The sequence below is a fragment of the Dendrobates tinctorius genome, unplaced genomic scaffold, assembly GCF_039654945.1.
Source record: "Dendrobates tinctorius isolate UK_male_01 unplaced genomic scaffold, ASM3965494v1 ptg000129l, whole genome shotgun sequence".
NCBI classification, from domain to species: Eukaryota; Metazoa; Chordata; class Amphibia; order Anura; family Dendrobatidae; genus Dendrobates; species Dendrobates tinctorius.
In genome coordinates, this window is record NW_027361797.1 from 16472106 (window position 1) to 16487702 (window position 15597).

Genomic DNA, 15597 nt, shown 5'->3' on the forward strand with positions numbered 1-15597 from the left:
TGGAGTGGGATGGATGAAGGCAGTGCTGCAGCCGACCTCAGTGATCTGGGTCCACTGGCACAGGAAAGGGTCATTGAAGGTTAGCCTGATTCGCCATCAGAAGGAAGGATTAGTACGGAACGTAAGGAGTAGAAGAGGACTGTGAATACCAGGATAGAGGAGAACCCCTTCCAAGTTCTAAGCGCAAGGCCGGGGTCCGGTCTCCGAAGTTGTATGGATACTAATGGTCCTGCAGCAGACACCGGAGGAATAGGAAGCTGTAAATGCTTTATTCCCACACTAGACTTGGGGGCACAACAGCAACGATAGTGAGCCGGGACTTAGTAGCGAGAAGTCCCCGAAGCAGGCTACAGCTGTCTGCCGTACAAGTAGAGTTCATAAGAACATCTGAAAGGAGGAACCCCAGTGTAACTCAATACTGTGAGGGCTTCACTAAGGGCGCTAAAGAGTAGACGTTCAGGAAAGGCATATGTTGGCGGAGTGTTGGGACGGAGTGCTCCATTTGGCTTGGAGGTTGACTGAGCCCCTGACCCGAAGGACACGGCACGGATGCTGGCCCTTGTACTACAACTGACTGTGAGAAAAGCTTGGAACTACAGGCCCTAGTGTCCTCCAGTTTTCCGGCGGCGACACACTCAGCACTGCTACATCACAGCGCCTATTACCACACCACCTACATCTCCTCCATTACCTCTACATCTACTCTGCCCTGGGACTGCACCCTGCCTGTGGAGGGTTATAACATCTTGGCTGCACCCTTTCATCTGTCCTAGCAGATCTGTCTGCAGCGTCGGCTTAACACCTCCCTTGCCGAACACCACAGTTGACGTCACGAATCACCTATTCATAAACTTTGATCCATCATCCCCTTTATTACAATGGAGCCCCAGGGCCATGTATGGGGTCACCACCACTGTGACACTTCCCTCTGAACCACCGGCCCGGTACCGAGTACCCCACAGCCTTGGGAGGGCGATCCATTTTGGCGTCACGAACAGGATGACGAAGCCCGGTTCCACCAGGTTCTGTGTGCCTAAGATTTATTGGATTTGACAATTTCTGAAAATGTGCCGAATAACCCATTTGATAGACTGTAAAATTAACCCTAAAAATCGCCGCCAGCATGGTGAAGAAGGGCGTGACAGTGTGGGTGGTCCTAAGACCGCGAACAGTCCTGGGCCTCCCCTGCTTGAACTTCTATGCTACAGCGACATGGCCCCCCCCCGAGGGGTTCGTAAACTGGCCTGGTATGGAGGAGTAGGAAGAAGACGCCATCCCCAGAAGGAGGAGCGGGGGCCGATGGCGGGAAAAGAGCCCAGGAAGGAGGAAGAACGCCAGAACACCATGATGGAAGGAGAGAGGAGGCCTGAAGAGCGAAGGGAGGTTGAGCTGGACCTCCCCGGCACAACGGCTGAAGGCTCCGATCTGGCTTCCCCCTTGGACCGTCAGCAGCTGGAGGATGAGATTGACCGGCTCACTAACCATCTGCGGCTGAGACAGGAGGCGCTATGGAGGATGAACTGGCAGCACGCCCAGGAGGGGCCTACACTATCAGTACCCCCGTCACTGGTACCCACGACTGCTGCATCGGATCTTCCCCAGGCAGAGCCTGCAGAGCCTGTGGTTGCTGCAATACTACCGGCAGCGTCTATCACTCCGCTGTCACCGCCGCCGAGCGAGGCCCGTCCGGAGGAAGCTGAGCCCCTGCCTGGACCTGGCGCGGCTGCGCAGGTCCCACTGGAGTCCTCTGTGGACCCAGAGCCACCGCCTGCTCCACCGCCGTCTCCGGTACCTAACCGGGCAGCTCCAACCACCCCCGCTGCCACCAGGAACCGCACCGTGCCTGCACCTAAGCCAAGACCACACCGCCAGGAGGCCCCAGGTATGCCCGTCGCCCCTGACGTTGGTGGAAGCCACTGGGTGCCCGCCGGCTACAGCGGCCGGACAGGTAGTGCTGGACTGGGTTTGGGACTGGGATACTAGTGCCCGGGGGGAAACATCTCAACCCCTAACAGTGGTGCTGCGGTCCACGGTGGGCAGGGGTCGGTCCCGGGAAGAGGAGGAGACGAGAGCCCACTGCCAAGCGACCATCCGCCAGTTGGCAGCCGAGCAGAGGGCGCGGGAGCAGAAGAGGCTGGCAGTGTTGGGCCCTGACCTGGACCGTAAGGAGAAAGCCCGTGCTGGTAACTTTGGTCCTAAAGACTCAGCGGGATGGGGCCAGGTCTTGAATGTGAACCATGAGCGGAGGTTCGGTTTCATCGCCTACTCCAAGCGGATATCGGACTTGTTCTTTAACCGGCGGGACGTGGAATCCCACCTCCGGAAGGGACACCCTGCCCGTGACCTGCAACCGGGGGAATATGTAACCTTCACCCGGCATGAGGGGCTGCGGGGCTGGTACGCTCTAAACATACGCCGCATCACGGAGGATTTCATAGCGGCTTATAAGAAAGAGCAAACCGCTGTTCCTCCACCCACAGTGGTTACCAAAACTGTGTTTGTGCCTACCCCAATGAGTCAGGCTACGTCCACAAAGGTACCGCAGCCCATGGTACAAGTCACCACCTCTGCTGTACCCCAGGCAGCAGTTAAATCAGCTGCCACCTCATCCTATGTGAATCCACCATCAGGAAGAGGATGTCCTGAAGTTCTCCCCTGGAAGCAGCCCAAGCAACCAGCTTCCAGAACCCTATGAGGAGACAACTAAAGAACCTTGGCAAAGTAACTAACCTTGTTACCCAGGAGGGTATTTGCACTGTTGTGCCTTGTAATATTTTTTGTGCCTTTTTTCTGTTTTCGGTTATCATGCTTTTGTTTTTCCCAGTTGTTGCCCAGTTTTATTGGCAGCCTTTACATTGGAACTGTGGAGATCATGGACGCTGAATGATCCAGAACTGTTATGTACATAGTTTGCACCTCTTTAGGTGCCCTTTCTTGGTTTTACATAGCTCTTTTACGAATAAGGACTACGTCAACGTGGAGCGTGGCTCCTCATCAAGGACACTGCAAGAGATCCCGGTTGGGAGCGGTGTCCAGCACTCTCAAGAATTATTGATGTTCTATTGTATGATGTGCCTTAACAGATTTTATAGGATTGAGTTGATAGTAATAAATAGGTATTTAATTAGGATTGAATACAGAGTTTAGACTTATACTAATGTTGAAATAAAAATGTAAATTTTGAATAAAGAATTGAAATTTCAGGTAGGTACCAGCGGTTGTCACCCTAGGTCTAGAAGAGACAGTAGAAAGTGAAAGATTTGAGAGACAAGACAAGAGAGAAAAGAGAATTGTGTTGATGATGATAGCACTTTAAAATTAAGCAGGATGTTAAGTTCTAGATAGATAGTTAAAATGTTTGCAACGTTCAAGAATCAGTGCCTCCCACATTGGGTTGTTTAGTATAAGCTTTGTTTATTTAGCATTATAAGGCTAAGTTCAGACGTACTTTTTTGCCCTGCGGATTTTTCCACGCAGAATTGAAGAAATCCGCAGGTCAAATGACCTGCATTTTTCCTGCGGATTTCTTCCTGTTTTCTTGCGGTTTTCTTGCGGTTTTTCCCTGCGGATTTCACCCTGCGGATTTGGAGAATGGAGCAGGCGGAAAACCGCACAAAAGAAGTGATATGCTGCATATTTTGAACCACAAGAAAAACGCGTGGAAAAATCAGCAGCGTCTGCACAGCGGTTTTTTTTTTTCAATTGACTAACATGCTACTGTACATCACAATGCGGATATGCAACTTTTCTGGGCGGAAAAATCCGCTGCGGATCCGCTGGATATCTGCATCGTGTGCACATGGCCTAAAAATTTTGCATGTTCTGTGATATTTGTCATCTATGTTTCACTTGCAGCCCCCGGATGTGCTGTGTTTAATGGGGTGGTATGTGGTGCCCCTGAGGGTTCAGTCGCCACAGAGGTACTGCACCTCCTCCTGAGGTGTGGTACCCCACCATCCAGATAAGGTGGAGACACCTGACCACACTCCAACACCTGCATCCCACACAACATAGTAGTGTAGCAAAGCACCCTTTGGTGGCTCCCTGCTTGGAACACGAAGCATGCTGGGAGGTGGGTGGAGCTTAGTCTGCATCAAAGAGTGGGAGAAGATAGGATTCAGGAGTAGTTGTTCTGAGGAGATCCCCGGAGTGGGATGGATGAAGGCAGTGCTGCAGCCAACCTCAGTGATCTGGGTCCGCTGGCACAGGAAAGGGACATTGAAGGAAAGCCTGATTCTCCATCAGAAGGAAGGATTAGTACGGAACGTAAGGAGTAGAAGAGGCCTGTGGAAACCGGGTTAGAGGAAAACCCCTTCCAAGTTCTAAGTGCAAGGCCGGGGTCCGGTCCCCGAGGTTGTATGGATACTAATGGTCCTGCAGCAGACACCGTAGGAATAGGAAGCTGTAAATGCTTTTTTCCCACACAAGACTTGGGGGCACAACAGCAATGATAGTGAGCCGGGACTTAGTAGCAAGGAGTCCCCGAAGCAGGCTACAGCTGTCTGCCGTACAAGTAGAGTTCATAAGAACATCTGAAAGGAGAAACTCCAGTGTAACTCAGTATTGTGAGGAATTCACTAAGGGCGCTAAAGAGGAGACGTTCAGGAAAGTCATATGTTGGCGGAGTGTTGGGACGGAGTGCTCCATCTGGCTTGGAGGTTGACTGAGCCCCTGACTCGGAGGACACGACACGGATGCGGGCCTTTGTACTACAACTGACTGTGAGTAAAGCTTGGAACTACAGGCCCTAGTGTCCATCAGTTATTCCAGCTGCTACATCACAGCGCCTAATACCACACCACCTACATCTCCTCCATTATCTCTACATCTACTCTGCCCTGGGACTGCACCCTGCCTGTGGAGGGCTATAACATCTTGGCTGCACTCTATCATCTGTCCCAGCGGATCTGTCTGCAGCGTCGGCTTAACACCTCCCTTGCCGAGCACCACAGGTGGCGTCACGAATCACCTATTCATAAACTTTGATCCATCATCCCCTTTATTACAATGGAGCCCCAGGGCCACGGACCGGGTCACCGCCACTGTGACTCTTCCCTCTGAACCACCGGCCCGGTACCGAGTACCCCACAGCCCTGGGAGGGTGATCCATTTATGGTAGTGGCCTTTTTCATCCTTAACCTCAGAGAGAAGCTCAAGGGAAAGCGAATTACCAATCATGGTTAAAACCCCTGCCTTTTTCTTTGGGTCGCAAGACTCAAAAACGAATGGATAGTTTTTGTGATTTAGAGGAGGGTGGTTGCCTTTTTTGAACTTTGTCTCCTGAATACATACCACGTCAGAGTGCAACCCGTTAACCTCTTTACAAATAGAGAATCTTTTTCTTGGGCTATTTAGACCTCTGACGTTGTATGTCACAATCTTTAATTTCATCTTTGGGGATGGCTAGGACAGTATGGGTTTCGATAGAGGAGTTGTGTGAGCTGGAGCGCACCTACCTTTGCAAGATTTGACTACCAATAAACTTGTCTGGGTCGTGGGATCCCAGGAACCTGAGGAAACACTGAAATCAGTATATTAATAACAGAAACAGCAAATACGATTCTTTTTGTTAAAAAATGCAGATATTAAATCCATTTAAACAGTAACAGAATGTTAGGGCTGGCGGAACGCACCAAATTATAAAATAATAGTAGGTGCGTTCACAGCCTGGGGTCCACCGTGCAGAGGTGGTACACTGCGGCTAAGTAATGGCGGAAGAATTAAGCGGTGTGAAATCAGTCACACGTGGGTTACGTCACCCAATGTGAACAGGGTGAACTCTGTTACTGCACAGAGCCCCACCACCACTGAAAGTAGATGCCAGAGCCTGTTAACTCACAGAGCTCGGCCAAAAGAGTGCACAGTGTACGGCCACAGAACTCTACCCCAAGGACATGGGATTAGAGTCCTTCTAGGCCCACTGAACGCGCGGCGTCGCTGCCGCGAGCGCCGCTATAGACGCTGGCTATGGAGCACGTGCACTGAGGCGTGCCGAGTTCCTGGTGAGGCCAGATGCCTGACTCAACCTCAGACCTACCTACGCCTAAGCCTGGGTGCTAGGAGGCTAGGCTGCACAACACATGCGTACCAAGGGTAGGGGTTTCTTAAAGAGTCATTCACCAGAGACATTCATACGTGCATACATCACTCACTCCACATAGTCTGTAAATACAGTCTATACTAGCGCATGGGCGAGCAGCCATGCAAACCCTTTATAGCCACGGGTGTCCGGGACCTTCCTGGCTTCTCGGATGGGCCAATCCGAACACGAGCAGGACCTGAGCATGTGACCCTTGATCTCCAATGGGAGATCACTCCACGGGCATGCTCAGTGGCCCGACATGAGGACTTAGTCCCTGGAGAAGCTCGCTGCTGAGCAGCATGCATTGTCATAGCTGTGCCAGAGGTAGCAGCAGCAAGCAAACCCATGGAGTTGGCCTGGGCAGAGCACCGGGACTGACGAATCTGCTGAGCAGGCTCCACTGTGGCCGAAGAAGAATGGGAGACCGCTGGGTGCAAGGATCTGGATTCCTGCTGTGCAGTGGCAGGAACCTGACGCCTAACACTGAAGAAGACTCATAAAACAGGAACAAAATTGTCCTCCAGAAGGAGTCAAACCGGTAAGCTCTACTTTTTTTGTGGGGAAAGTTTGTGGAACTGGGACCCCTTGGAGGCATCCTTTTTAAATTTCCAGCTGCTTTAAAAAAAAAAAAAAAGGTAGACCTGGAAGGAGAACATTAACCTTATTCCAAATACAAGTCCGTTTTGGAAAACAACTTTAGAGATATAGAGAAACCTGTAGGAAATAGAACATTAAGTATAAAATATTAAGAACAAATACTCATAAATTATGTAGAGGCCTAGGGAAAAAAAGAGAAATTTTGCCGATAAGGTCTCTTAGCAAGATCATCCATTCTCAGAGGAGGGTTTGGGGTCCTAATAAGTGGAGCTTCTATGACGGTTGGTAATCTTGTAGTATGATAGGAAATCTTTTCCTTCAGTTGGTGAAAATAGGGGGGTCATCTTTCCTTTATAATTCATCAGGAGTTTGAGTGGGAAGCCCCATTTGTAGGAAATGTTATTTTCTCTCAAGACAGAGGTAACTGTTTTAAAAGCTTTTCTTCCTTCAACAGTTTCTTTTGAAAGGTCCGTGAATAATTTGAGGTGGCCATAGGGTTCTGAAAATCCTCCTTGGTCTTTGACAAATTTTTGTATTTTTTCTTTGACCTGAAAAAAATGTACCCTTAGGATGGTGTCTCTGGGTAACTCTTTATCTATGTTCTGTGGTCTGGGTAATCTGTGGATCCTGTCTATGACAAGCTCTTGATCAGTAAGAGAAGGAAGCATTTTTTGAATTTTTTTGAATCTGAAACTGAACCTGTCAAAGACTGAACTCCTTGTGTTTCCTCCCTCTACTAATGTACCTATACCTGACATTGCCATTTCTATGTGTGGTTCCACTATTACTCCCCAGCAATATGCCCGCTGTCTTGGGGGTCATACTTGACTCCGAGCTTTACTTTGCCCCCCACATTCGATCACTGGCTTTCTCTTGTCATCTGCACCTCAAAAGCATTTCTATAATTCGACCTTTTCTTACTTTTGACTCCGCAAAAACTCTTATTGTTTCTCTTATTCATTCTCATCTCGACTATTGTAACTCTCTTCTAATCGGTCTCCCTCTTACCAAACTCTCCCCCCTCCAATCTGTCTTGAATGCTGCAGCCAGGATCACCAATCGTTACACCAATGCCTCTACCTTGTGCCAGTCATTACACTGGCTACCCATCCACTCCAGAATTCAGTATAAACTTATTACCCTCACCCACAAAGCCCTCCATGGCTCAGCACCACCCTACATCTCCTCCCTTGTTTCAGTATACCACCTTACCCGCGCCCTCCATTCTGCTGATGACCTGAGGTTAGCATCCTCAATAATCAGAACCTCACAATCCCGTCTCCAAGACTATACACGTGCTGCGCCAATTATTTGGAATGCACTTCCCAGGTCAATACAATGAGTCCCCAATCCCCACAATTTTAAGCTTGCCCTGAAAACGCATTTATTCAGACTGGCCTATCGCCTCAACACATTAACCTAATCTATCCCTGGGTGGCACAGTCAAAAGTTTTACCATAACCAGGTTCCCCGCATCATGTTCCCACGTGCTTTATGCATCCATTAGCCCTCTGTGTCTGTACTGTTACACACTTAACATTATAGCTGGTCCAAGCAAACAGGGCAATTGTTACCACCCACCTCTCGTGTCTACCTTTTTCCTCATAGATTGTAAACTTACGAGCAGGGCCCTCATTCCTCTTGGTATCTGTTATGATCTATGTGATTATTGTTATGCTGTAATGTCTATCGTCTGTACATGTCCCCTCTGAAATGTAAAGTGCTGCGGAATATGTCGACGCTATAGAAATAAAATTTATTATTATTATTATGTTATTATTGAATATGGTTTTGACGAAATCTTCAAGTTTGTCAGGTGAAATAGACTCTTGAATTCCTCTTATTTTTAGGTTGTTACGCCTATTTCTGTCCTCCATATCAGTGGCTTTAATTTTGAGTCTATGAAGTTCTGATCTGATGTCCTGGTAGTCTTTTGATAGATCTTTGGTATGTTCTTCCACTTCAGTTAGTCTTTTTTCATGGTTCTCTAGTCTGTTGTTGAATTTTTCTAGAGTGGATTGAAGGATTTTTGTTTGGTTTTCAAAAGACTGTGCAATACTAGTGGGTCACCCTCCCAGGACTGTGGGGTACTCGGTACCGGGCCGGTGTCAGGGGGAAACGTGTCACAGCAGCAGTGACCCGGTCCGTGGCCCTGGGCGCCCAAATCAATGGTGGTTTTGTGATATAGTTTATGTGATAGTTCGTGACACCACCTGTGGTGTTTGGCAAGCAAGATGTTAAGCCAACGCTGCGTGCAGATCCTCTGGGGCTGATGGTGTGTTGCAGCAAAGATGGTGTAGCTCCCCACAGGTGAAGCTGTAACCCCAGGGCAGTGTAATGGCAATAGATGAGAATAGGCGCAGGCAGTGTGAGGAATGCTGGTACCCAGATGTAACGGTGCTGACGGTGTTAGCGCACAAATGAATGGAAGACAACAGGGCTTGCAGTTCCAAAGCTTTACTCACAGTCCGTGGTACACACTGGTGCCTGCCTCCGTGCCGTGTCCTCCGGGGCAGAGACTCAATCATCCGCCCGGGCAAGTCAGGATTCTCCTCTCCAACACTCCGCCAACATGTACCTCTCCTGAACGACACCTCTATTGCGCCTTAAGGTGTGAAGAGCTCCAGTACCGTAGTACTCTGAAGTTCCTCCTGTCAGATGTTCCTAACAACTCTACTTGTATGGCAGACAGCTGTAGCCTCTCTCGGGGACTCCCTTCTCCAGAGTCCTGGCTCTCTATTCAGTTGCTGTTGTGCCCCAAGTCTTAGATGGGAGTAGTGCATTTACAGCCAACTACTCCACCGGTGTCTGCTGCAGAACCATAAGCGTCCAAACAACCTCGGGGACCGGGCCCCGGCCTTGCGCTGAGAACCTATAGGCAGTGTTCCTCTTCCGACCCACAACTCCTCTCTGTTCTCTCTACTCCTCTTTCCTATTGAAGCTTAGATTGCAGTTCTATGTCTTTTTCCTTCTGTTTCTCTCCCGTGCCAGCTGGCTCAGATCACTGAGGCAGCTGCAGCACTCCTTCTCTCCCTCTTCTAGGGATCTCCTTCCTCTCGGACCCGTCCTCAGACTCTCCTGACTGACTGTCCAGATTAAACTGTAATTCTAAACCTTCCCAACCTTTTATATGGATCTCAACTCCACCCACCTCCCAGCACATCCAGTGTTCCATGCAGGGAACCACAAAGGCACTCCTAATGTCTAGAATGAGAGAGACACCTCAATGTGGTTGTGCAGAACTACCTTGTTGTGTGGGGTGCGAGTGTTGGAGTGTGGAAAGGAGTTCCCAACTTACCTAGGTGGTGGGGCACTACACCTTAGGAGAAGGTGCAGTACCTCTGTGGCGACTGAGCCTCAGGGGCGCCACACTAGATGCTATTTTCTGAGCAAGTGTGTCCATATATGAGTGGATGGATTCAACATCCATTTTTTGAGTAGCAGGATTTGTGCTATCTAGCTTAAATTTTGATTTTTCCGGAGAAAGGTTTGGTGAGTTGTCTCCGGAGTCAGAACTTGAGGCGTCGGTTGGCGATGCAAATTTTTCAGAGTCTTTACCGGGATTTTTCCTTTTTGAAGAAAGTGATGTGTCCATGTCCTCTTTATGTGGTGATCTGACTTTGAAAGGGCTGATGAGATTCACATGGTCTTTAAAGTGAGGACTATATGTAGCAGGCCCGGATAGGTAATATAACCAACCGGGCATTTTCCCGCTGGGCCGCTGTCATGTGGGCCGCGGTCGGCAGCGCCTGCTCATCTGGCCACTTGCCACCTGATGCGACCACTGGCCTGGCTGCTGTTCCTGCCGCCGGCCCGATAGCTTCCAACCCTCCCGCACTGCAGGGAGATAAGCCGCCATGCACCCCATCCTCGCCGTAGCATGAGACCTCCCCCCGCAGCCACTCACAGCGTCGCTTGCCTGCTCTCTTCTCTGTTCACAGGACCTGTGAGAGGTCACAGGAGGGGAGGAGTCAGGGGGGTCACATGATCAGGAGCCTTTGTCCAGACCCCTGATCATGTGACCCTGGCCTCTGCCCCTCCTGTGACCTCATTAAAGGTCCTGTGCGTTCAGCCTTGCCTCTTGGTGTCTGCAAGACTCTGCAGTGCTGTTGTCATGGTGCTGGATGAGGTAAGTATGTGTGGGGTCAGGAGGGGTTTACAGAGTAGATGTAGCAGAGCTGTGTGTGTATGAGGTGTACGGAGCGGAGCCATGTGTGTACGAGGTGTACGAAGCCGTGTGTGTACGGAGCGGAGCCGCGCGTGTACGAGGTGTACGGAGTGGAGCCGTGCGTGTACGAGGTGTACGCAGTGGAGCCGCCCATGTACGAGGTGTGCTGAATGGAGCCGCCCGTGTACGAGGTGTACGGAGAGAAGCTGCGCGTGTACGGAGTGGAGCCGTGTGTACGAGGTGTATGGAGCTGTGCCGCGCGTGCACGAGGTGTACGGAGCAGAGCCGCATGTGTACGAGGTGTACGGAGCAGAGCCGCGTGTGTACGAGGTGTACGGAGCGGTACCGCGCGTGTACGAGGTGTACGGAGCGGTGCCGCGCGTGTACGGAGCAGAGCCGTGTGTACGAGGTGTACGGAGCGAAGCCGCGTGTTTATGGGGTATACGGAGTGAAGCCATATGTGTACGGGATGTACGGAGCGGAGCCAAGTGTGTACGAAGCATACAAAGCGGGCTTTTCCCACGGACACAGGAGTACATGGCGGAGCCCCGAGGAGCATTTTAAAACATACACATGATGTTCCACCTGAAGTGATGTGCTGGAAGCTGACCGGAAATGAGATAATTTCTTGAGGAGATTATGATAGCACTAGGAATGCTTCAGATCCATCACCGTGTCCTCCTCCGACAGTGCAGACAGCAGGACTGCCTTGGAATCAGGGATGCCGGCCATGTGAGCGGATCATGATATGTCCTGCGTCGGGAGCCGGGCTGCTATGGTATCTTTATAGAATCTTTATTTCTTTTTCTTTCTCATTCTCTGTTCTGTCTTTCCCTCATTTTCTTTCACTAATCTTTCTTTTTTCTTGCTCTCTCTCTCTGTTCTTTCTTTCCCCTCTTTCTTTCTCTCTCTGTTCTTTCACTGTCTCTCTCTGTTCTTTCTTCTTTCTCGCTCTGTTCTTTCTTTCTCTCTCACTCTCCTTTTTTTCTCTCTCTGTTTTCTCTCTTCCTTAGTGCCAGTCAGTGTGCCTATAATGCCAGCCACTGTGCCCTCAGTACCAGTCAGTGTGATCACCAGTGCTAAATGGGTGTGATTAGGCGTGGACATGGGTGTGACTAGTTGCGAAATGGATGTGGCCGGGGCGTGGCCCAAATTTGCAGCAGCGCGCCGCCGTCTTTGCCCCTCTTTCCCTTCTTTGGAAGTTGGGAGGTATAATAGGGGCAGCTATGACCAGGGGGTCTGGTTACCCAATGGATAGCAGTTCTGCCAGGAATTCTGTCACAAAAGGGGACAGAGCTTTGGGAGGAGTACTGTACCTAAAAGCAATAAATAGGACTGAGCTGAAATACTGGGCACAGCTGTGACTACATGTTATATAGTCATGTTAATCTCCTCTCACTTCTTGTAACCTACAAGTGTACAAAGGTATTATATAGTCACCATATGACTAGTGGGCCTGTGTAACTTCAAATGCCAGGGCTGAATTTTAGTCCCAGTCCGGCCCTGATATGTAGCCTGATGCTTTGAAGCCTTCTGTGTGCTTGAAGGAGGCACTTTTGTTGTTCTGGATGCGGATGAGTATTTGTGGCTCATTTTGTGTCCCTTCATAGTCTGCCTTATAGAGGCTATTTAAGGTGATTTCCACCTCTGTTCTTCTTTCCCTTCCCTCCTGTAAGTCTCTCCCTTTTATTATTTATTTTTATATTATTTTTTATTTACTTTGATATGTTTATTTTTCCCCCCTTTTTCTCCCTCTTATACTTTTAATTGAGGAGATGAGCTGAGGGGTATATTTATGCAGATGGTAGAAATAAAGGACAAGCCCGTTTTGTCCCGCAGTAGATTTGGATATTCTTATGGGTGCTGGGCAGTGATTTAACACTCTTAAGAGCTGGATGTGTCTGGCTTATACTTATGCCTTTTTGCAGTGGGGGCAGAGAGGATTCAGACAATTGCCAGATTTTATTGGCACTCTTAAAGTTCACTGATGTGTGATGAGAATTCAAGTTTGTACTGTGCGCTGGTCTGGGCACGCTCTCTGTATGATAGTGATGTGTCGTTCGTGAACGATCCGATACAAAGAGCCGGCTCCCTGCTGTGACCGAAATGAGCCGGCTCTGCAGGGTACAGGAGCCTTTTTTTTTTCTGGCGCCTGGAAGCAGTGAATCCTGACTGTGACAGTGTGTGCCCTAGTGGGGATTCAAAAGTTTTCATTTAAGACCGGACAGTATAGAACTCCATACAGTATTCTGGGCATCACATAGTCTTCCATACAGTTTATTGGGCACCACATATTGCTTCATACAGATTAATGAGCCTCCTAAAATGCTCCATACAGAATAATGAGCCCCATATATTGCTTCATACAGAATAAGGGGCCTCATATAATGTTCCATACAATATAATGAGCCCCAAATATTGCTTCATACAGAATAATGCACCCCATATAATGCTCCATACAGAATAATGAACCCCATATATGGCTTCATACAGTATAATGAGCCCCATATAATGCTCCATACAGAATAATGGGCCACATATATTACTTCATACAGTATAATGAGCCCCATATATTGCTTCATACAGTATAATGAGCCCCTTACATTGCTTCTTACAGAATAATGGGCCCCATATATTGCTTCATACAGAAAAAGGGTTGGCATATAATTTTCCTTACATAATAATGGACATCATATAATGGTCTATACAGAATAATGGGCTCGATACAGAACTCCGTACAGAAAATGGGCCTCATATACAGTGGGGCAAAAAAGTATTTAGTCAGTCAGCAATAGTGCAAGTTCCACCACTTAAAAAGATGAGAGGCGTCTGTAATTTACATCATAGGTAGACCTCAACTATGGAAGACAAACTGAGAAAAAAAAATCCAGAAAATCACATTGTCTGTTTTTGTTTCATTTTATTTGCATATTATGGTGGAAAATAAGTATTTGGTCAGAAACAAAATTTCATCTCAATACTTTGTGATATATCCTTTGTTGGCAATGACAGAGGTCAAACGTTTTCTGTAAGTCTTCACAAGGTTGCCACACACTGTTGTTGGTATGTTGGCCCATTCCTCCATGCAGATCTCCTCTAGAGCAGTGATGTTTTTGGCTTTTCGCTTGGCAACACGGACTTTCAACTCCCTCCAAAGGTTTTCTATAGGGTTGAGATCTGGAGACTGGCTAGGCCACTCCAGGACCTTGAAATGCTTCTTACGAAGCCACTCCTTCGTTGCCCTGGCGGTGTGCTTTGGATCATTGTAATGTTGAAAGACCCATCCACGTTTCATCTTCAATGCCCTTGCTGATGGAAGGAGGTTTGCACTCAAAATCTCACGATACATGGCCCCATTCATTCTTTCATGTACCCGGATCAGTCGTCCTGGCCCCTTTGCAGAGAAACAGCCCCAAAGCATGATGTTTCCACCACCATGCTTTACAGTAGGTATGGTGTTTGATGGATGCAACTCAGTATTCTTTTTCCTCCAAACACGACAAGTTGTGTTTCTACCAAACAGTTCCAGTTTGGTTTCATCAGACCATAGGACATTCTCCCAAAACTCCTCTGGATCATCCAAATGCTCTCTAGCAAACTTCAGACGGGCCTGGACATGTACAGGCTTAAGCAGTGGGACACGTCTGGCACTGCAGGATCTGAGTCCATGGTGGCGTAGTGTGTTACTTATGGTAGGCCTTGTTACATTGGTCCCAGCTCTCTGCAATTCATTCACTAGGTCCCCCTGAGTGGTTCTGGGATTTTTGCTCACCGTTCTTGTGATCATTCTGACCCCACGGGGTGGGATTTTGCGTGGAGCACCAGATCGAGGGAGATTATCAGTGGTCTTGTATGTCTTCCATTTTCTAATTATTGCTCCCACAGTTGATTTCTTCACTCCAAGCTGGTTGGCTATTGCAGATTCAGTCTTCCCAGCCTGGTGCAGGGCTACAATTTTGTTTCTGGTGTCCTTTGACAGCTCTTTGGTCTTCACCATAGTGGAGTTTGGAGTCAGACTGTTTGAGGGTGTGCACAGGTGTCTTTTTATACTGATAACAAGTTTAAACAGGTGCCATTACTACAGGTAATGAGTGGAGGAAAGAGGAGACTCTTAAAGAAGAAGTTACAGGTCTGTGAGAGCCAGAAATCTTGATTGCTTGTTTCTGACCAAATACTTATTTTCCACCATAATATGCAAATAAAATGAAACAAAAACAGACAATGTGATTTTCTGGATTTTTTTTTCTCAGTTTGTCTCCCATAGTTGAGGTCTACCTATGATGTAAATTACAGACGCCTCTCATCTTTTTAAGTGGTGGAACTTGCACTATTGCTGACTGACTAAATACTTTTTTGCCCCACTGTAGTGTTCCATACAGAATAATGGAAACCATATAATGCTCCATATAAGAATAATGGGCCCAATATAATGCTCCATACAGGATAATGGCCCCATATAATGCTCCATACAGGATAATGGCCCCCATATAATGCTCCATACAGGATAATGGGCCCCATATAATGCTTCATACAGGATAATGGGCCCCATATAATGCTTCATACAGGATAATGGGCCCCATATAATGCTCCATACAGGATAATGGGCCCCATATAATGCTTCATACAGGATAATGGCCCCCATATAATGCTCCATACAGGATAATGGGCCCCATATAATGCTCCATATAGAATAATGGGCCCAATATAATGCTCCATACAGGATAATGGCCCCATATAATGCTCCATACAG